The 24,094-nt window shown below is 37.1% G+C and overlaps 1 protein-coding gene across 1 annotated transcript in view; it reads left to right on the forward strand.

Moving 5' to 3' along the window:
- Nucleotides 1–204: 204 nt before the first annotated feature.
- The window catches only part of LOC106074803 (lachesin-like), a 100,193-nt gene continuing 76,303 nt past the window's right edge, over nt 205–24,094 (forward strand). Inside the window, exon 1 of the mRNA XM_056013527.1 lies at nt 205–357. The gene's annotated coding sequence lies outside the window, so the exon portion shown is untranslated. The remainder of the gene's footprint in view (nt 358–24,094) is intronic.

Consider the following 24,094-nt stretch of genomic DNA (forward strand, 5'->3'; position numbering starts at 1 on the left):
GAGGGTAAGAGGCGGGTGGTGGGAGAAATAATATTGAACTGTGGGGGGGGGGGGGGTCAAAGGAATGGGAAGCAAACAAGAGGCCATCCTCATGAAACGTTGGTTTGACCAGAAGAACTTGGAGGAGAGGTGGGGTGCTCATATGTAGAGGAGGAGAGGGAAGTAGATCTTTGTCATCCTGGGGAGGTGATTGAAGAACTGTGGAGAGGGTTCTCGAGTTCCCAGGTCTGGGCTGCTGCCTGTTGATGCCAGAAAGATTTTTTTTTGAAGGAGGAAATGTTTTTCAGGATGGACTACTGGATTATAATGCTCTTTCTTCATTGTTTGTGTTGTATCCACGAGCGCTATCGAGAACTGGTGAGTGCACACACACTTGAGCACTTGTGTGCGCGTGTATAGAATGAATGTTGGGATTGTAGGGAAAGCAAATAGTTTCATATATTTTTCTTAGCAGACGTCAAAGACAGCAGCCTCTTACCCTAAAGAAATTGTCATTGGCACCTATTCCGGACTCTATCATGACTGTCTCATCTTTTTTTCTTGGAGTAATATGAGCTCAAATAGAGAAACAAGAATTCCTGCAGGAACATTTAGAAAATATAAGATTCATATAAGATTCATACAAGATTAATAATAATAATAATAATAAAAAAATAATAATAATAATAAAACTTGTCTTCGAGTCCGAAGATTAATGAGGACTGCAGTATTTCTATAAGATTAATATTACATTATCAAACCCTATCACGTGACACTGTTTTTTTTTTCTAAAAAAATGTGACTATGAATACTCATGTGAGTAAATGCATTAATTTGAGTTTGTGTGTGTGTGTGTGTGTGTGCGAGTCTGTGTGTGAACCATTAGGATATTGCGCCCATTTAATTCAAGTCTTAACCTTCAGAGCTATCTTGTTATTTTAAACTGTTAAAGCAACACACGACTTGCTCATAAACTTATTCCCTGAGGGGGCCGTCCCGAGCTCCACTGACTCCCTCCCGGGGGCGTTTGTCTCCACACATTTCGAGTGGACGACAAATCGATTAATTTGTTTTTCTTGATTATCGATTCCCATTTAATTTACTCGTTTAGACTGAGACGCATTTGTCACAACATACAAGTCACCGGAAGATGGGCGCAAAATACAAATCACTGGAATATTGGGCGCATAAATATGAGTCGCAATGGAATATTATAAGTTATTATAATACACTATATACGTTTCAAAAAAACATTTGGGTTTAAATATAAATCACAAAAGAATATATGGTAAAGAAACACAGAAATAGTTTGCACAAAGTCCTATGAAATACATGTTTAAGCAATGTCTAAAATAGAATGTCTAGAAGTCTAGACTGTACTAACATTACCGAGAGTTATTTATTATTTTGTTCAACTTTCATTCTAAAAGTCATTTTAGAAATCTTATTGCTTGGTATCCGGCTGTAAAGTGCTCAGCTCTATCAAAATCTCTGTTTCTTTTCAAAGCTGATTTTCGATACTTGAAATACTCAATAAAATCTCTTAAACTCTAAATCCTGAGGTCTCGCAAAGACCTTCCTTCACAGAACAGTACCAGGAAAAAGAAGAAGCGCAGACAAATAAATTAATGGGAAAACAAAAAGATTTCTAAGATGACTTTAGAATGAAAGGTGAAAAAAAAATTTGGCCTAATTTTCAGAGGTGATCTTTGGAATTTTGCCTTGAAGAAAGACGTTTAAAAGCACTGATTATCACTTTCCCAGAATAAATTAATTTAGTTGACAAACTTAAGGATGACCTTGGGCTGAAACGGTGGTTCTCTTAGAGCAAGAGTGGCCGCCCCATATGTTCCTTCCAAATGCCATTTCTGTTTAAAAGGTCAAGGTGTCATTAAGCTGCTGTAAATTGTACAAGTTAATTTGATGTTCTACTTACAGCTGTCCAACACATTCAAGCTGTGGGGTGCAAGTAAACAACGCTACTTTGAAAGACGCTTGGTTTGGTTGATAACAATCTTCCAGGACTTACTTTTATTGACCAGTGGTCGATATTAATCTCACAAAGCTTATTTCCCATTTCCTATCGACACCGAATGACAGCATTATTCCTTTAGCGAAACTCTCTTTCTTCTTTTGAGCGATAATAGACCAGCGACCTACTTTCGAAGACAAATGACCTACTTTACAAATGGCTGATTTCTGAAGTTGATAATGATTAATGAAAGAGTTGACCGAGAGGTCGCTCTGGTAGATGCTTTGGTTGGTCATTTGACGTTCTGTTACGGACGAGTCTGTTGCTGATATTTTGTTTGACTTTTTTGTTTCTCTTAACATTTCTTCCAAGAGTATTACGTGGAGAGTGATGGCTGCACTGACGAAGGATGAAGATGAAGGAGCAGTCTACTTTTAGTGAGCCGTTTGTCTTTCTTTAGGTCTACACTAAGTCTATTCTAATAAAATCGTCTAGAGTAAATATAGATTTAGCATGGGTCGGTAATAAAGGGCTAAAAATCAATAAACTACGCTAAATGATTTAAAGTGATTGGTAATGAATTTGATTATTACAATACCTCCTATTAGCTTACAAACTCTTCATGGGGTTCGAGTTGGTGGACACTCACTGAATGGATACTTCGAAAATGGTTCTATTAAATTTTTCTAGAAATTTGACAGTTTATGTATATCTTTGGGAACAAAAATAACTACACAATTGGCCAAAAAGTGAAATCTTTGGTTTGACAGAATATATAATATACAATTTAATTTGGCTTACGTTTTTATTTTGATCACAGTTTCAGCGGAAGTATTGCCCCCGCCTCAAACGTTTTCTTAATATATGTACAGAGCTGAATAAGCAGAAACACGTACATGAACTGTTTGCGCACTGACTTATGTAGAAATCATTCGCTGGACAGTTAAATAGAAGAACTTGATTATGCATAGCTTATTGGAAAGACTACATGCTATAATGAAGCATACACCATCAGCTGTATTAAGGAGGGATAGAAGGAAATAAACAAAGACAACTTTGTATGTTAGGCCTAGCGGTCTACATGTTTTGTTGTTTTCATGAGCCACTGTGTTATTCAGTAGACACACCCGTGAAATGTTTTCTAGAGTATTGCCCAAGTAGACTTTAGTTCAAGGCATTGGAAAGTTATTCATTTGTTTGTATTGGAGATTTTCATACATGGCGGGAAAACTATAAATAGCTAGATTTGTTGGTGTTTCCGGTGTACAGAATCAAGTAAGTGTTGCTAATGTGTGTTGTGTCAAATGTTAGATGCTAGTTTGTGTACATACACTTGTTTAGCACTGCCCGATCCAATTGGCTACGCTCTTCCGTTTATAGAACTAAATACTGTCAGTCTAGAAGAAGCGTTAGGATTTCACGCTATGGCTTAAAACTTAGTTCAAAACAAAAGTTAAAGTAACTAGTGTAGAAATGAAGGAGATTTGAGGCGAAGATTGACACGCACTGAGATACTGTTACATTTAGAGATCAATTCTTTTTTTTTTATTTGGTTACCAACTGTGACGTTCTATTAGCTCATCGTGAAAATCTTCAACAGCTGTGAGAATAGAATCTAGTAGATTCCTTTGTTCTCGTAGGATACAGCTTGAATTGAAACGAGGAAAGCTCAGAACAAAGCCAAGAATAGAGTCTATTAGATTCCTTGTTCTCGTAGGATACAGCTTGAATTGAAACGAGGAAAGCTCAGAACAAAGCCAAGAATAGAGTCTAGTAGATTCCTTGTTCTCGTAGGATACAGCTTGAATTGAAACGAGGAAAGCTCAGAACAAAGCCAAGAATAGAGTCTAGTAGATTCCTTGTTCTCGTAGGATACAGCTTGAATTGAAACGAGGAAAGCTCAGAACAAAGCCAAGAATAGAGTCTATTAGATTCCTTGTTCTCGTAGGATACAGCTTGAATTGAAACGAGGAAAGCTCAGAACAAAGCCAAGAATAGAGTCTATTAGATTCCTTGTTCTCGTAGGATACAGCTTGAATTGAAAAGTCGAAAGCTCCGAACAAAGCCAAGAATAGAGTCTATTAGATTCCTTGTTCTCGTAGGATACAGCTTGAATTGAAACGAGGAAAGCTCCGAACAAAGCCAAGAATAGAGTCTATTAGATTCCTTGTTCTCGTAGGATACAGCTTGAATTGAAACGAGGAAAGCTCAGAACAAAGCCAAGAATAGAATCTAGTAGATTCCTTGTTCTCGTAGGATACAGCTTGAATTGAAACGAGGAAAGCTCAGAACAAAGCCAAGAATAGAGTCTATTAGATTCCTTGTTCTCGTAGGATACAGCTTGAATTGAAACGAGGAAAGCTCAGAACAAAGCCAAGAATAGAATCTAGTAGATTCCTTGTTCTCGTAGGATACAGCTTGAATTGAAACGAGGAAAGCTCAGAACAAAGCCAAGAATAGAGTCTATTAGATTCCTTGTTCTCGTAGGATACAGCTTGAATTGAAACGAGGAAAGCTCAGAACAAAGCCAAGAATAGAGTCTATTAGATTCCTTGTTCTCGTAGGATACAGCTTGAATTGAAACGACGAAAGCTCAGAACAAAGCCAAGAATAGAATCTAGTAGATTCCTTGTTCTCGTAGGATACAGCTTGAATTGAAACGAGGAAAGCTCAGAACAAAGCCAAGAATAGAGTCTATTAGATTCCTTGTTCTCGTAGGATACAGCTTGAATTGAAACGAGGAAAGCTCAGAACAAAGCCAAGAATAGAATCTAGTAGATTCCTTGTTCTCGTAGGATACAGCTTGAATTGAAACGACGAAAGCTCCGAACAAAGCCAAGAATAGAGTCTATTAGATTCCTTGTTCTCGTAGGATACAGCTTGAATTGAAACGACGAAAGCTCAGAACAAAGCCAAGAATAGAGTCTATTAGATTCCTTGTTCTCGTAGGATACAGCTTGAATTGAAACGAGGAAAGCTCAGAACAAAGCCAAGAATAGAATCTAGTAGATTCCTTGTTCTCGTAGGATACAGCTTGAATTGAAACGAGGAAAGCTCCGAACAAAGCCAAGAATAGAGTCTATTAGATTCCTTGTTCTCGTAGGATACAGCTTGAATTGAAACGAGGAAAGCTCAGAACAAAGCCAAGAATAGAAATTGTTTAATACTTTCATCAGAGAACGTTCGGAGATGACGTAACACCAAAAAAATCTCGCCCCCCCCCCCATCCACCTTATAACAAATCTTGACAAACCCCCCCCCCCCCCTCTCCGCGTAGAGTAACGTAACAAGAAAATTCGAATTTTACAAAAAAAAACTTATTTTGTCATTTTCCCAAATAACATTTACCATGAACTATATTTGATAAACCAAACTAGAAAAACTATTGTATACCTTTCTATAAAGATGTGGAATATAAACTTTCGGTCTATTTCTATTCATAAAAGTTAATTTTAGAGAACATGATTGCAATGACGCCATAATAATTATCTTTTTTTTCATTGACGTCACAAGTTCTGTACCAGGTTACGTGCCTTGCGCTTGCTGTGACCCGTCATGTCTGTGACGGTTGTAAATTAGTGTACTAAAATAGGCATGACTGTGTTATTAAAATATTGATGTCTATGTAGAAAAATGTGTCGCCAATGTAATGTTATTTATTTCAGTATAAGGCTAATTCTAAGGCTTAAGATTTAATTAAACAAGATTGTTATATCGAGTTGATGCCTTATGTGGCGACTGGTCTCTCTAATATATTAAAGTTGACAAAGGATCCGAACCATTGTCAATTGAGTCAACACCTCGAAAGGCTTACTTGTTACCCATAGGCCCTTCATCTATTTCTGTGATACCCAAAACACTGCCCATCCAACAAGGAGGTCTGTCCGGCCTGTCCACTGTACAATAAATCGGCATGTAAATTAAAAAAAAAAAGCAAAAAAAAAAAAAGGAATAACACAAATTATTTGGGTCACCTGTGATTGGACTTGGATTGGTGTCATTCTGTGATATTCTAATATTTAAAATTTTATTGTATAGCAATACCTATAGTTTTAGTTTCAGTTTTCAGATAATTGAGATGGTCATGTGTTCTTGACACGTGATTGACACAAGGCCACTTTCAAGCTTTTTAGTTTTCTTTCTGGTAACGCTATTGGTATTTTTGTGTGCTATTACAATGGGAAAGTGGAACAAGCTTTACAGTTGGCTCTGAGTGTAGTCCATGCCAAGAAAAGTGGACTACATCATGACCTTTGTGTATGTGTGTGTGCGTGCGTGTGTGTGTGTGTGTGTGCGTGCACGTCCAACATGATATAAGATTTCGATTTGCAAAATATTTTAAAAAAAGATTACATAACATAATAGACTGCATTATGAAACGATGCAACTGTAAGACTTCATGTTTTGGCCGCAAAAAAAACAACAAATTCTTAGACAAGAAATTGTAGGCGTAATGCAAATATTTACTAAGGAAAAAAGGATCAGGTGGAAATGGCAAGCTACAATGACGCTAAAAGCGTACAAAAAAAAAGGTGCTAGAAGTGTAGAAAGTTATTTGCCAAGAAAGGAGTGGAGCAAGTAAAGTGGCTGCCTGGTCGTGAGGTTTGCGCGCTGGACTGTCGTTCGGATTTATCGATGGTCGAGGGTTCAAATCCTGCCCGCTCCCATCCCCCGCCCTCCTGCGGGAGGTTTGGACTAGGAAGTAAACTATCTTCAACTCTGAAGGAACATCCGAAACATGTAAAACATTTTACAAACATTTTACAAGTGGAACACCGAGTGTAAAGAAAGAACATGTTTTACTTTTGCACATGTATGTGGCACTGGCGGATCCAGGGGGGGGGCGGTAGGGGCGATCGCCCCCCCCACTCGGCCGACCCCCCCCCCCCGAAGGGGGGGGGGCGGACGAACTTTAGTATAGGATTCACACAATTTGTATACGAATTTATTACTTATGTTAAAAATATATACTAATTATTTCTATTTCAACCTATTTTTACATTATTTCGCCCCCCCCTCTAGTATGTTGGCCGATTTGGTGGGGTCGGGAGGGGGCGATGGTATCAATCCCGCCCCCCCCCCTTAACTTTCGAGTGGGGGGGGGCGGTCCAATTTATTGGTAGAAATCACAGCCTGCTAACAAAATCAATTAAATATCTATATCCTTGTAACTTGTTATTGATATTTTAACCGATCTTTATATTATGTCGTTCCCTGTTTGCCGATTGGTGGGGGGAGGGGACGAATACCTCTTCTTCCCTTCCCACCTAAACCCTTTGAGTGGGGGGGGCGGTCCCTTTTTATTGAGAAATCATAGTTTGTGAACAAAATTAGTTGAATTAATATATAAATTTTATATTATGTCGCTCCCTTTCTGGTATTTTGGCCGATTCGGTGTGATGAGGGGGGGGGGGGCGATTGCATGTACTGCCCTCACCACTCTAGCCCTCTGAGTGCTGGGGGGGGGCGGTCCTTTTTTTGTGGAGAATCATAGTTTGTGAATAAAATTAGTTGAATATCTATATAATATAAACTACGTATTGATATGTGACCCATTGTAAATATGTCGTACCACACTCTAATCTCAAATTGTATCATTAGAAAATTTAAATGAAAAAGGGTTGTACCAGGTGGGAGGGGCGATACATGCAATCGCATTTCCCCCATCGGACAAATCAATACTTTTTCTTTTTGTATTATAGTTAAGAAATTACAAAATTTAAAAAATCTGTCACTAATATAATTTATATATACTATAAATTAAATTTTTATATCGAGTCACCCCATACCTATTCTTTAATGCCAAATGCAATCTTTAGCAGAAATTAGTAAAGGAGCGAGGATTAATCGTTTTCACTCTACCGCCATTCCCATTTCCAGACAGAGTTTTTGTAATTTCACACGAAGTTACCATAAGTATTTTAAGAAAGACTTTGCATTGGAAAAGTTAGAATTCAAACGAAATTTTTCAGTATAAGAGTCATGATTGAGATGAGTTCTAAACTCAAATAACATTTTCATAGTCGCCTTTTCCCAACCTTTACTCAATCTGATATTTTTCTAGCTAAATAAATTTGGGACTATAACTCACAATTTATGCTAGAGTTTTCTTGAATACTATTTATCGAATTAGTTTTTTTTTCGGTGGCGATCCTCAGAGCAAAAATCTATATACGTGGGGTATCCTATCTTTTCAAGGAACAAATCGGTTTTATTTGCAATGTATTATGGGCCTATAAATTCATATTAGAATATTTTTCAAGTACAACATTATTCGAAAGGTCGTTTTTTAATAGTATGAATAATGAGCTTCAGGTCAGGAGAATGCGTTTCTACAGTGAAGAATGCAAGAAAACGCTTTTGGCGTCGGGGCTTCGCCCCGAACTCCATTTATGAGTAATTAGTTGTAGATGTCAGGAGAATACGTTTCTGCAGAGAAGAATGCAAGAAAACGCTTTTGGCGTCGGGGCTTCGCACCGAACTTCATTTATGGGTAATGAATTGTAGATGTCAGGAGAATGCGTTTCTGCAATGAAGAATGCAAGAAAACGCTTTTGGCGTCGGGGCTTCGCCCCGAACTCCATTGATGAATAATGAGCTGTACTTGTCAGGAGAATGCGTTTCTGCAGTGAAAAAAGCAAGAAAACGCTTTTGGCGTCGGGGCTTCGCCCCGAACTCTATTGATAAATAATGAGCTGTACTTGTCAGGAGAATGCGTTTCTGCAGTGAAAAAAGCAAGAAAACGCTTATGGCGTCGGGGCTTCGCCCCTAACTACATTGTGAAGAATGAGCTGTACTTGTCAGGAGAATGCGTATCTGCAGTCAAAAAAGCAAGAAAACGCTTATGGCGTCGGGGCTTCGCCCCGAACTCTATTGATGAATAATGAGCTGTACTTGTCAGGAGAATGCGTATCTGCAGTCAAAAAAGCAAGAAAACGCTTATGGCGTCGGGGCTTCGCCCCGAACTCTATTGATGAATAATGAGCTGTACTTGTCAGGAGAATGCGTATCTGCAGTCAAAAAAGCAAGAAAACGCTTATGGCGTCGGGGCTTCGCCCCGAACTCCATTGATGAATAATAAGCTGTACTTGTCAGGAGAATGCGTTTCTGCAGTGAAAAAAGCAAGAAAACGCTTATGGCGTCGGGGCTTCGCCCCGAACTTCACCAGAGAACCTTATAGCGCTGCCCCAGTTGTTTTGGTTTTCGCCGAAGGTTGAGAAATGCTGCTTTTTTTTATTCTCATATATATATATATATATATATATATATATATATATATATATATATATATATATATATATATATATATATATATATATATATATATATATATATATATATATATATATATATACATATATATGTGTGTGCGTGCGCGCGCGCGCGCTGTATGCACGTTTATGCGTAGGGTTAGGGTTTACTGGGCGTTAGGGTTAGGGTTTGGAAAAAAATCGCCCCCCCGACTCCAAAGTTCTGGATCCGCTAGTGGTATGTGGACATAACCTTTTACTGTAAGAAATTCTGAATTCTAATAGTCTGAAAGCACACTTTAATATGTCTTTACTAAAGCAAGAATTATTGAAATTAAATGATAGTCTCAATAAAAGATTTGTGGTTTTTCATTCGAAATAATCTCTTATCTTCTTATCTTATACAATACAGACGTTACTTTAAAAAACGATGATTACGTCCTATGCGTCATGCATTCAGTCATGCATATTAACCAATGACCTAAATTCTGCCAAGTCACTGGTTTTCCTGGCTAGCTCAAGCAACCCATTCCATGCTCTAATAGCACCAGGGAAGAAGAAGAAGAATTTGTACAAATTTGTCCTAGCATATGGACGAGGAGTGTGCCTTTATCTTTGAGTCTTTCTGAGTATTTTATTAGGTTTTGTTTTTGTAATTGAAGATTATGGTTCAGTCTTTTATGTGTAATTGCTACTTTTCTTCTGAGTCTTCTGTCCTGAAGGCTTTCTAAATTTAGTGATTTTACTAAAGGTGTTACACTAGTCAAATGTGAATATTCGTTTGTTATGAATCTCACTGCTCTATTTTGTGTCTGTTCCGGTTTCTTAATGTTTTCTTGAGTTGAGGGGTCATATTCTATTATTGGCCTAACCAAGGTTAAATAACAATTTAGTTTTATGCTCCTATTTGATTTATAGAAATTTCTTTTAATACACCCTAATGCTTTGTTTGATTTTTTGATAGTTTCATCAATACGGGGATTTCTGAATATGATAAGTGGAATTAATTTGTTTTAGTTTTTTTTGTTACTCTTAATAACCGACATTTTTCTTTGTGGAAAGACATGCTCCATTTTGTATTCCCATTTCTGTAATTCATCTAATATCTTCAGAGATCTGTGTAAGTGAAAGAGGTTCAATTACAAAACTAGACATCCTTTCTTGACCTTAACCCTTACCCTTTATACTTTGTAGAGAGAAAAGTTTGAAACTAATAATATATACATATAAACCTTCTATTTTCATAAGCACTTACCTGGTGCTGTGGTTAGTGTGTTGTATTAAAACATCCAACCAATAACTATTGAAGTAATGTTGGATGCAACGCCTTTTTAATACAAATGTGTGCTCTAGTTCATTTCCATGTTTACGGGTAGTGATGCGGCCTGCAACAAGAGTGGGAAATATATTTGGCCCCCCTGCTAAGTAAGGTTGGGCATCATTGATCTATCTGTTTTATCTATCCCTTAGGAAAGGGTCAAGCTAATAACAGGCCTGTGTGATGTTTTGACCCACCAAAAACATGTATTGAATATTTTAAAAATGTCACTACATCATTTCAGGACAAGATCCAGCCTCCTTTTCAATGGAAAGTTAATTTGTTATTTTTTAATTTGTGGAATCTTTTTAAATTAGAAATACCGGTACCTAGAAAGTATTTCATTAAACACTGATATGAGATCAATTTGGTCCAATTGTAATTAACAACTGTCACATGAAATTCTCTCATCATCATAGAGAGATAAAATAAATACACCAGTTACACCAGAAGTATCATAGATAGACTAGAAGTATCGTAGACCTGTGACATCACATAGGAAAGTTAAACTTTCTTTTTTTTTCTCACGTTTACATTCCAAGTTATTCTAAGTTCAACCTTGCGCAATTAACTTTCGGTACAAATTGTTCGTTAATTTAATAAACCTAAACGTTTACATTAATGAAGCTTATGTATTGCCCATCAGGATACAGTTGTGTGCTAGTGTATTGCCCATCAGGATACAGTTGTGTGCTAGTGTATTGCCCATCAGGATACAGTTGTCTGCTAGTGTATTGCCCATCAGAATAAAGTTATGTGCTAGTGTATTGCCCATCAGGATACAGTTTTGTGCCACTGTATTGCCCATCAGGATACAGTTGTGTGCTAGTGTATTGTCCATCAGGTTACAGTTGTGTGCTAGTGTATTGCCCATCAGGATACAGTTGTGTGCCACTGTATTGCCCATCAGGATACAGTTATGTGCTAGTGTATTGCCCATCAGGATACAGTTGTGTGCTAGTGTATTGCCACTCAGGATACAGTTATGTGCTAATGTATTGCCCATCAGGATACAGTTATGTGCTAGTGTATTGCCCATCAGGTTACAGTTATGTGCTAGTGTATTGCCCATCAGGATACAGTTGTCTGCTAGTGTATGGCCCATCAGGATACAGTTGTCTGCTAGTGTATGGCCCATCAGAATACAGTAGCGTGCTATTTTAGAACATAATAGATTGATAAAAAAATCATTGCGCGATACCGTACAAACAAAAAGGATAGAGGAATAAATATTTGTTAACAGAACGCAACAAAATATTCCATTCCCACACACACGCAAACAAACACACACTTCCCAAACACTGACCTATACAGACAAACACACACAAGCACACACATAAGCACACACACTACAAACAAAATACGTGCAACTTTGAATAATCCAAATGTAATTTTGTATTGAGTCTTTTAGAGCTTCGGCATAGCACCAACAGTAGACCAAGGAAAAAGGTTTTGAAAAATCAAACAAACAAACAAATATTCTATATTCTATTTTCTATTGGTTTAAATTCCTTAACTAATACATTTCAATTAAAAAATGCTGAACTAAAGTGAAGGGGAATGAATGAGATTGGCCTGAGATTCAGGATGGCCAGAGCTGTTTAGAGGAACTACGCAAAATTTTCTCTGAAAGTTTTATGTGAACTTGTGATGCGCGAGCAAATAGATCACGTGATGCAGAATTGATTGCAAACACACACACAGAAACAGCAACACATTCACATAGACACAGGGCAAGGTGGAATTTTTTTTTATTCTGGGAAATTTGCTATTTTTTTCCTGTGGTGTAATTACCATTAGTCAGGTAAAGAGAGTGAACCCTGTTTTTTTTTTATATTTTTCGGATAGAGAAAGGGGCAAACTGACCCAGAGCCTAATTACAGTTTGATCCCGCAACAGCAAATATTTTTATATATATATATTTTATGAAAATCATAAGTATGTACAATTGACTTCAAATCTCGCAATTAAGTTCATCATTATGATTAGAAACCAGAACCGAATCGAACCTCACTTACGACCGAACCTACCCGAACCCGAACAGAGATGAGATTGGATAAGACAGATACATTTCATATCACAATCGATACCCTACAAGCTATTGTATTGAATTCAGTTCAGTAAATCTAAAACTGTTGTAGCGGTAAAAGTAAAGACAACTGAAATTCTTATTCTTCCTGAGACGATAAACTGTGACTAGTTGGTATTTGTTACTGGTTTTGGAATTAACTCTCTCTTATACAGAATATTACAACTCGTTAAAATGGTCTGTTATTCTTTTGCAATCGTTGTCCTATCAAAACAGACAAACTTAAGCAACTTAACATTGTTAATGAACAATTGTTGTGACGTCGTTAAATTTTCGCATTCATGTAACCAAGCTTCTGTACCAGTGTCACGTGACAATATGCCGATAGCCCCTGATATATGGCTAATGCTTTTCTTGTCTTCGGTGAGTCCGTAAGGTCAATAGTTCAGCAGCTTTTCTGTCCAGTTTGGGTGAAAAATATATTATTCCTCCTTAGTACCAACTTTCAACTATTACAGAACCTTGTTAAAATAGTTGTCTTTTGTGAGTGCGAATTTGTTTGTTGAAATGCGTAACATGGTAAAAAAAAATTTTCTTCAACACATCAGGTGGTCTCGAAGCGCTCAGATAGTGCACACGAAAACAGTTTTGGTGAATTCAGTCATTCGGTTCAACACCCTATTTCCAAAAAGAGTGAAGCTGAGCCTGAATCAAATGATTTACTAGCAGACTTATAAAGACAGCAGTAACCTATTTGTCTAATGATTATATATATAGAATACTGATAGACTTGTATTTACACGGGGCGGATGGAGATTTCTTATAAACAAAAGCTGAGCGGATACACCATTAACACCAAAAGGAAATTTACAGCTGAGGACAGATAGTGACACTAAACCGACCACCGGCAGACAAAGGTTTTGTATGTGATGGATGTGGCTACATATGTAGGTCACAGATGGGACTGCGTATCCACGTGAAATACTTCATTTCTTCTTAATCTTCAGACTCAGACAAGCCTTATAATTATTGTAATATTTTCATCCTCAATATTTCAGTCGTCAAGCAGGAGTATATCCAATGTTTACTTTCAATCATTTCTGTATAACAAGCAGGTCTCCAGAGTTCACAGCACAGTTATGAAACTCTTTTTACGTTGGATGTCTTTTAAACGAGACTTGCAACTCATTTCTGAATGGAACTCTACTCTCTAATGATCGAAAGGTTTCACAGTGCAAACAAGTGAACAAAAAAAAATTGATTAAATATTCTATCTCATCCATTTTCTTTGGCGATAATGTTTGGATTTCATTTAATCTGTTAATTTGAAGCAGGATTTAAAGAAGTTTAAGAAGGGCATTTTTTGTGTCTAGTATGATTTAATCTAATCTTTTTTTTTTACATTGAAACTTTCTAGATTAGTTACCTTCACATGAAACGAAAATAAATATAATTTACTTATCATTATTACTTGAAATAATTCAGAATTGAATTTGTATGACAAAGAAAGAGAAAAAAATTATAAAAAAATAAAATTGGATTTTTTTTGGTTTCGTTGCTTGTGTGGTCTATTTCTGATTTTCAATTATTATTTTGTTTTGTTTTGTTTTGTTGCTGTGTATGTTGACAAGACGTATCCAGGGAACAAAGAAAGAGGAAGTTCCAGACCTAAACAAAAGATACACGATCACACCTGCACCGCACGTTAGAAATAGAGTTCTAGATCTGCCTCTTGATCAAGCGATATTATCATTTAGTTGGTTTGCTCTTGTGGCGTTCTCTCTATGTCATGTTGGGTTTACTATAGGATTGTATTGTTAGTACCATTTTTCTATTTCAATATATATATATCATTGACCTCCTTCAGTCGTGAAACGACTATGGTTCATCTCGAATACTCTTTCATATGGCTGTGGAGCCCTATTTTGGAGAGACACTCTCGTCAAACATATATTGCATTTTAAGGTAGCTTTCGCTTTGGTGGTAGAGGAGCTGGCCATTTTCCGTGTGGCACGCTTATCTTCATCTAGTTCGTTCATTGTGGGTAATTGGTTGATAGCATTAAGGGCTGAGGCAGAGACTGAGCTTGTTGTGGCATAGAGTTCGGAGCGTTAAGGGCTGAGACTGTGATAGTTTCCCCAGTGGTTGATTTGAGAGGTGCTGAGTTGTTTTGGACTGGTCCGAGAGCTTTTTTGATTTCTTCATACATCACTTTTATGTTGCCTGCTTGAGCAGCGAGCTGAATATTCTCACTGAGCTCTATCCAGTATTCATTGGCACATTGCTGTCCTCTGCACAGTGGCTCTAGCTTCTTTCAGAGTTGACAGACTGTATTGACTATACATATATATTAAAATAACACAAACATAAACGCATGCCGTCCGCATGCCGAGGATTGATGTAATACTTGGAGATTTTTAGATGATCTAAACAATGTCAAGGAAGTTAAGTTCAGCTTCCCCTCTTTACCAACTAAAGACAAATTCATTTGAACAACATCTCAGTGGGGCACAGCAGCTCATAGTTGTATCAAACCTCCTTTATTACTGCTAGTTAGTTGCCCAATTTGTTTTTGTTTTTAAATAAATTGTATGTTATAGAGTGTAAGTTTAATATCGCCTTTTATAGAAATGAATGTGTGATTCTGAAAAGTATACACAATAATTGTGTGACATAGATCTGTTGACAAAACACATAACTTAGCAACACTTCCTTTAGTCTCTACACCGGATACACCAAAAAAGCTTGCAGTTTTCCCGCCATGTATGAACATCTCCAATAAAGCACTGAAAAAACTCTAATTAATCTTTTATCAATTTAATACTTTTATCTGAACACATATGTTAACTATTTATTCGTAATTCCACAACACGGAGAAAAAACTTTTACTTTGTATTCTCACAAATTCAATCATGAATCCACAAGACAAAAAAAAAGGCTCTGATAAGCGTTCATCACCAGCTTGTCTGTTAAGTTATAAACAGTTTCGCCAGCAACAGTCGAAGGTTGCAGTTTTTGTTTCTTCAACCTTAGGGAGGCACTGGCCGAACGGATATTATAAATAACTTGTGCAGTCAATACTTTGTTCACATGTTTAGTTTTTTTTCTCTCTTTTTTTTAAATATTTAATAACACAACTTGCACAAGTATTTACTGTGCACTTATCGCATAGGGGTGGGGGCACTAGTTCTTTTTTTTTTTTTTATTAATCTAAAATCTGCGTATCTACAAAGTAATAAGAAAGTTAAAGCTACGACTGTGAGCCATAGGCTGTAACTTGCAACCCCACCCCCTCGTAAAATATCCTGAGGGCGCCCCTGGTCACAGCTAACGGCTGTATGGATCCGAGATAGTTAAATTCTTTCACCATTAGTTTTACCATAATTAAATTAAGAAACAAAACAAAATGGCGGGTTTCTCTAAGAAACAGATTTAGTTGTTTGAAAGTCACGAAAGAAACAGATAACTGCTAGACTACAACACATTCTATTTGGTCTAGACCAGCGGTTCTCAACCTTTTAATCTCGGCGACCCCTTTTTACAATCCCCCACTCTTCCGCGACCCCCGCACACACACACACATACAGCAAAAGAAGAATAGACAATAAAAATCCTTATTTTCGATGGTCTTAGGCGACCCCTGGCAAATCGTCAATCGACCCCCAAGGGGGTCGCGACCCACAGGCTGAGAACCCCTGGTCTAGACTTTCACTATAGTCAATAGAACCTTAGTAGTGGTCAATACAAAGTTGCCCGTCTCAGCCATTTGTCGGCCAATGATCTATTTCTCAAGACAGTCTACTAAAGGTAGTCAATTTGTTTTTAAAAAATGACGTTTGTGAAGCGAATGTTTTTTGTACCCAGAGACACACTTGATATCCATAAGGGAAGGTCAGGCATCAAAAAGATTATCTTAACAGATGGAGAATGTTGCTTTATAAATAAAGTTTTCAATTCAAATGAAAAATTTCATGACAATCTCATTGTATTTAGAGTACAGTAGATGCACAGACGTTGTTGCTGCTTACCTTAAACAGCACATAGACATTACATAGACAGTATAAGCCAGTACATTGACATGGTGACCGGTCATTTTATCCCCGGTCACTTCATCCTTGGTCACTTTATCCCCGGTCACTTCATCCTTGGTTACTTTATCCCCGGTCACTTCATCCTTGGTTACTTTATCCCCGGTCACTTCATCCTTGGTCACTTTATCCCCGGTCATTTCAACACCAATTAAATATTTTTGTTATTCATTGTTTAGTTGTGCTGTTAAGGCTTTGACTTTAAGCCCTCAATTCATCTAATATAGAAATATATGTAGAATGCGTTTTGATATTTTTCGACATGTTACTAATGAGTTTATAGTGTTTCCTCTTCCACATTGTATTCTGGATGAGAAATCTTATAATATATTGTAAATCTGGGTGTGTACTTAGCTCTAGCGCTTCTATTGGATGTTGGGGATGTAATATTATAATATTATCCTGAGCATGACGTAATGATCAAGGTTTGGTGGAAAGTAGTGAAAATCATTTGAGAGATAGAAGTGCGATTAGAATATTTATGATCATGCCGCTGATAACTCATGACGACCATCTTTCACTTTATTTTATTTTTAAATCGCTCTTTCTTGAAAATGGGCGCGTCATTTTTAGCCTTGAAATAAGGAATAAGGTTGTTGTTTTTTTCTAATAAAGGCTGACTTCACCTATCCCCAGTATATCATATCGCCTATTTAAGTTTTGCTTTTATTTCCTTTAAACATTAATGTTGTAAATTGTGTTATAGGCAAAGAAAACTTTGTTAAGTAATTTGAATCGATGGATCGTCTTCTGTACTTACAATCAAAAGCCTATCTTATGTAGATGAACACAAAAACACCTTTTTTTTACATGACCTCTATATTTATACTCGTTAATTTTAAATGTTATAGTTTATAACGTCATTTAATTTTTTTATTATCTAATGTGTTACATTTTTTGTCATGTAAATAAAAAGGAATATATTAAATATTGGTCATTTCATGATTTTTGCAATTACTATTTGTAAGATAAAATGATCAGATGATGAAAAGAAAGGAGATGAAATGACCAGGGGATGAAATGACCAGGAGATGAAATGACCAGGAGATGAAATGACCAGGGATGAAGTGACCGGGGATGAAGTGACCGGGGATGAAATGGCCGGGAACTCATTAACATTACATAGACAGTACATTAACAGTACATAGACATTACATAGACATTACATAGAAAGTACATTGACATTACATAGACAGTACATAGAAAGTACATTGACAGTACATAGACAGTACATTGACAGTTCATATACAGGTACATAGTCATTACATAGACAGTACATTGAAAGTACATAGACAGTACATTGACAGTTCATATACAGGTACATAGTCATTACATAGACAGTACATTGAAAGTACATAGTAAATTGACAGTACATGTACAAGTACATAGGCATGTACATAGATTGTTGATAGACTGCACATAAACAGTACATAGATAGTACATTAACAGTACTTGTACAGTACATATACAGGTACACATTAAGTACTTAGACTGTTTATAGGTAGTAAATAGACAAAGAAAACAAAATTAATGTTCAAATTAAATGTTCAATTATTTCTATTCAAGAGCGCGTGTTGAGTGTCGAATGTAATGTTCATGAATTTGATCAAGTTGCTGCTTACAAAAACTAAAGCTATAGAGCAGCGTTTCTCAAAATATGGGAACGACTTTTCTTGCATTCTGAGCTGCACAAATGCATTCTCAAGACTTCTATAGTACACTAGTCACAATAGGTAAAAAAATTAATAAAAACGCAAGTCCAATAAAGTAGGTGGTGGGTTGGGGTGGAGGAGCTCACGGTTCAATACGGAAGTGGGGGAGGGAGAATTAAAACACATGCAATATAAGACGGTCTTTTTTTTATCAGCAGAAAATGTCAACATTTCATCGTTCTAACGAGAGACAGATGTAGAGGCGGATACATATTGAAATGTCTTTTTTTTAGGTCCATATTTTTTGGGTGTCCTTTTTAGAAGATAAAACGACGCTTTTTTAAAATTATTATTTTAAAAACATTTTTTTTTTACATTAATTGTGAATTGTGCACTTTACAAGTCGTTCTTGACAATATTCATACAATTTTAAAATAAAAATGTTACATATGTTTCCATAAACCACACATGTATGAACCTAACTGGAGATCTCTTAAACTATCAAACAAATTCGCACGAAATTTCGTTCACAGGTTCCTTTTACCTCATAGTTGCTAACTAAGACACAGTCTTTTGACAGATTCGCAACCTAAACGCCGCAATCGCGAAAAACTGCAAGCTTTCTATTAAACATAATTATTTTATTTTCGGTATTTCCTCAAAAGCCGCAAATCTATCTATAAAGTCTAAATAAAAATAACACCAAAAAATCAAGATTTTCTGCATTTTTTAAAGCATATTTGCATAATGGCTTCGAACGAGAAAATCTAGAGTCTATTTCTTTTGTTTTCTAAAGCCTAGTGGCTTCGAAAAGAGAAAATCTAGAGTCTATTTCTTTTTTCTTTTCGCCCGGGTACGTGTAAGTCTTCTACACTGTGTAGTGGTGCACAATCTTTTCTCTACAATTTAAAATGGGTCAAGTAAAAGATTACAGTTAATAAAATCAAACAATTATTTCCTTATATTTGAAGAGGACACAATGCCAAAATAAATGTAATATAGGGAACGGGAAGGGGAAATTCAATTGGAGTCCCCCCCCCCCACCAGGCCTGAAAAATAATGGTCTAAAGCAGCGGTCTCAAAGGTTTCAACCTTTTAAGCTCGGCGACCCCTCTTTACAATCCCACACTCTGCTGCAACCCCCCCCCCCCCGCTCAGACACACAGCAATAGAAGAATAGACAAAACTATTCATTTTTTCGATGGTCTCTGGCGACCCCTGGCAAATCGTCAATCGACCCCCAAGGGGGTCGCGATCCACAGGTTGAGAACCCCTGGTCTAAAGCAATGTTTCCCAAACTGTATTCTGCGGAACCCTAGTGTTCCACAAGGCCTGAATAGACGTTCCACAAACTGCTGGAATAATTAACTAGTAGACCAACCGTGAATTGACCTCTCTTAAAATATAAGTAAAGTGTTCCAGTAAATACTCCAAATGTGCAAAGTGTTCCATTAAGGAAAAAGTTTGGGAAACACTTTTGGTCTAAACGAGTGTTTGCGAGAGCTAATAACGTACATTGCTTGTCTGATGATAAAAAGATGAAAACAAAAAGGTGACACTAACCAAACGTGCTTTAGGAGCTGTCATTGTAAGAAAACAAAAGGGTCTGAAAAGTGCGAAAGCGGTTGTGTGTGTGAGCAATCAAAAAGCAGCATCGAGTATTGTTATGTAGTGTGTGTGTGCGTTTTTTCAATGTTATGATGAAGAGGGGGAGAATTTCTTCTTCTTCTTCTTCGTTCCCATTGTTATGTTGGAGTGTTCAGATGAGTAGACCAATACAGGAGATGAACTGCGCAGTGGTTTCCAAATCAGGGAGCACTCCATATAGTTTCCTTTCTATTGGGGTGATTTGGGGCCAATGTCTTATACGGGCCTCTTGGTATAGAGAGCAGTTTTGGAGGACGTGGTATGCATTCTCTGGTGATACTCCACATGGGCAGATTTCACTGGTTCCAATTTTGAACTTCCGGTACATGTGTTGTCGCATTCTGTTGTGTCCGGTCCTGAGTCGAAAGATTAGACGTTGGTCTTGTCGGGATAGCTTATAGTAAGCGTCATCTTTCTTGTGATTTGGATGAGAGCGCGTCTATTTCTCATTTATTTTATTTACGATTAATTTCTTCAATTCTTCTGGATAGAGTGCAGAGTTTATTAGTGTGTTAGTTCTCCCACTCTTGGCGAGTGTGTCAGCCTTCTCATTTCCTTCTAGTTCTATATGAGCTGGTATCCATTGAATTACAGTTTTTTTGCTGTTGTTGTTGAGCTTTGTAAGTGCTGTTTTGAGATTTTTAATATATGAGGAATCAGAGTTTTGCAGGCTTTGGAGGGTTGTTTTTGCATCGGTTAGAAAGACAATCTGACTGTGTGGGGAACTTGGATGATTTGCTAGCATGGTAGCAGTTAGTGCTAGTGCTTCCCTTTCTGCTCTGTGACTGTCAGAGAGCTCTCCAGCTGTAATGGATTTTTCTAGTTTTCCTCCATCTGGCCATTCGATAAGTATTCCAGCTCCTCCATTTGTGGTGGCTTTATGGGTTGAGCCATCCGTGTAAACTCTGATCCACTAATTGCTAGAATAATTGGTATGTCGAAAACAGTTCACTATTTTCTTGAGCTCTGTTGGTCTGTAATCAGATTTTCTTTTTATGCTTTCAATATGGTCCCTTATAGTAGGAAGAGGGCTTTCGTCCCAGGGTGGAGATTCATCGTAGTGTATCGAGGATTCCAGAGTAATTTTTTCAAGTTGGTGTTTCTTTTTTAGGTTTAGAGATTCCTGTATGAAATTGGTCCTTTTGAGACGTTTTTTTGTGCCAGTTTTGTGGATTTTGTTTTGAGTGGGTGCCTCTCCATGGTTTCCAATTTAGTGAATTGGGAAAGGATTTGTATTTCTCTTCTTTCATCCAGAGAGACCAGGGCAGCGGTTTCCTCCATAGTTCTTATGGGTGTTGTTTTGATTGCTCCTGTCATTATCCTTAGACCAATATTTTGAACCTTGTCTATTTTTCTTAGGTTGGTTAGGGCTGCTGAGCCCCATGCTGTGGCACCATATTGTAGTACAGGTCTTACGTAACTGGTATAGGTCTTTTTCAGGATGTTGTGATTTGCTCCCCAATCTGTGCAAGCTATTTTTTTCAAGAGGGATAGTCTCTGGATGCCTTTACTCTGTGTTTTATCTATTTGGCTTTTCCAGGTTAGTCTCGGGTCATAGGTGACTCCAAGGTATGTAGGGCTGTCATTTTTTTCTAAAGCTTCCTTATCTAATGTTAATTTTATTGTTTGTTGTTTTGTTGACAGTGAGAATATGGTATATGTGGTCTTTTTTGTGTTGATGGACATGCCCCAGTCTTTGGGCCAATTATTGAGTATATCGAGAGCATCTTGTAATCGAAATTTCGATGTTCCTACATATTCTTCTGTGCTAATTAAGGCAAGGTCATCTGCATACATGCTGCTTTTAACTTTTCTTGGTAGGTTTTGATTTAGATCGTTTATGAATATTAGGAAAAGTGTTGGGGATAGGACGCCATTTTTTTATACCCACTGTGTGGCTTCTTTGTCCTAGCATGCAAACTAAGGCTTTTCTATTACTTAGATATTCCTTTATCCAGTTGCACATTCTGTGGGATATGTGATGCTGGGTTAGTTTGAGCAAGAGACCTTGTTCCCAGACTTTGTCAAATGCTTTTTCTAAGTCAACCCACACAATTGTTGTTGGTTTCTTTTCTTGAAAGCCATCTTCTATTTCTTGTGTGATGAAGGCGATTTGATCTTCTGTTGATCTGCCTTTTCTAAAGCCAGCCTGGGCTTCAGTGAGTAGGTTATTTGACTCAAGGATCCATGTCAGCCTTCTATTTATCACTCTTTCCATCAGTTTGCAAGTACAGCTAGTGAGGCTGATGGGGCGGTAGCTATCCAGTTTATTTCTTGGCTTGCCGTGCTTTAGTATAGGGATCATTATGGCTTTTTTCCAGATGTTTGGAATTCTGCCAGATTTCCAGCTAGCATTGAATATTTGTAGCAGTTTTCTTTTGGCTTGAGGACCCAAGTGAAGAAGCATGTCATTAGATATTTTATCTTGGCCCGGGGCTTGTTTTGGTTTGAGGAATTTTAGGGATTCATCAAGTTCCTTCATTTTAAGATTAGTGGTCATTCCCAAGGAGTTAGCTGGATTGTTTTCTTTAATTCTATCTTGGATTTCTGAGTTTACATCTTTATTTCTACTTTCATTGATTTGTATTTGTCCTACGCTTTGGAAAAACTTAATGAATTCATTTGCTGCTTCTTGGCCTTTCAGGGGTTTGTTGTCCTTTTCTATTACTATAGGAGTTGTTCTGTTTTCTTCCTGGTTGAGACATTTGGCTATACGCCAGATTTTGTAGCCGTCTCTATCTACGTTTAGCTGTTCTGTTTTTTCATGCCAACTTTTCCTCATGGCGGAAAGGTAATTTTTCCTGAAAACTGCGTTAGCTGCTTTTAGATTTATGTTATTTTCTATACAAGGGTTATTTTCTACTGTGTTTCTGGCTTAAATAGTGGCATTGTGGAGTTGTTGAAGGTGATCAGACCAGTTGGGGATATAATCTTTTCTTGCTCCTCTAGGAATTGATTCCTTAGCTGCTAGGAGGATTGCTTTGGAGAAAGCTGAGTATGACTTATTAACCTGATTTGATTTACAGTTTATTGAAGTTGTGTATAGGTCTGTGAGCTTTGAGAATAGGTGCCAGTTGGCTTTTTTGTAGTTCCATCTGGGGATGGTGGAGTTTTCTGATATTTTGAAGGAGGTATCCATACTGATCAATATGGGTCTGTGGTCACTGGTGGCTAGCTGGTCTGCAACTTCTCTGGTACACTTTTTGGATAAGTTGTCAGTTGCAAAGGCTAGATCTGGAGTGGTTGATGTTTGCCAGGCTCTTGAGAAAAAGGTTGGTTTGACCTCAGGTTTATTAAGCAAGATAAGTCTGTTCTCTGCTTGCCATTCTTCAATGTCTTCTCCCCTGGCATTTAGGTCTGGGTATCCCCAGCTCTGAGAGTGACTATTCATATATCTCCTAAGATAAGACAGTCTTCTTGGTCAGGTATTTGCATGTGGCCAATCTCTATTTCCTTGTCTGGTGGGAAGTTGCAGTTAAATAGATTAATATTTCCATCTGGGAGAATTAGCTTAGTTCCCATTATTTCTGATTCTGAGGGGGAGAATTAATTGTTAGCTTTGTAAAATGATGCAATAATGATGTCGTAATTTACGCTAAGAACGGGAGATGACTTCAGGATGCCAGAGTGTAAAGACGAGAGTTACATTTGTTTAAATATCAGTTTTGTTTTACTACTATTCAATCTAGATCTCAAGTTGAATTTGTCAATAGTGTTAATAAAAGGTACATTTAGTTTTGTTTTAAAAAAAGAAGTTTCATCTAGTTATTTTAACTCTTTCTCTCCGTAATTACTTTCCACGTTCCGATAAAATTATTAATTTAGCTCATTTGTGTTATAATTAAAATTCAATAACTTGTTTGTATGTAATCAGAAAATGTCATATTAAGTATATAATTCTAGAAGAATGCATACTCTCTCCATGTAACACAAATTAAAGTTTATAAAACCAAAAAAATAATTTAATGTAATGGGAAGAAAACAGCGATGGTATCGTCAGTTAGGAGAGAAAGAGTTAAGTTCTTCAATTAAAGATATAATACGCCTACATCGGTTTAGTTGTACTAGCAAATGGGTACCTTAAGTCAACGACCGATCAATAATAAGAATTAACTATTTCGAGAGTGAATTGAGAAACCAAAGGAAATTAATTTTTTTT

The sequence above is a fragment of the Biomphalaria glabrata genome, chromosome 1 (assembly GCF_947242115.1).
Source record: "Biomphalaria glabrata chromosome 1, xgBioGlab47.1, whole genome shotgun sequence".
Lineage (NCBI taxonomy): Eukaryota > Metazoa > Mollusca > Gastropoda > Planorbidae > Biomphalaria > Biomphalaria glabrata.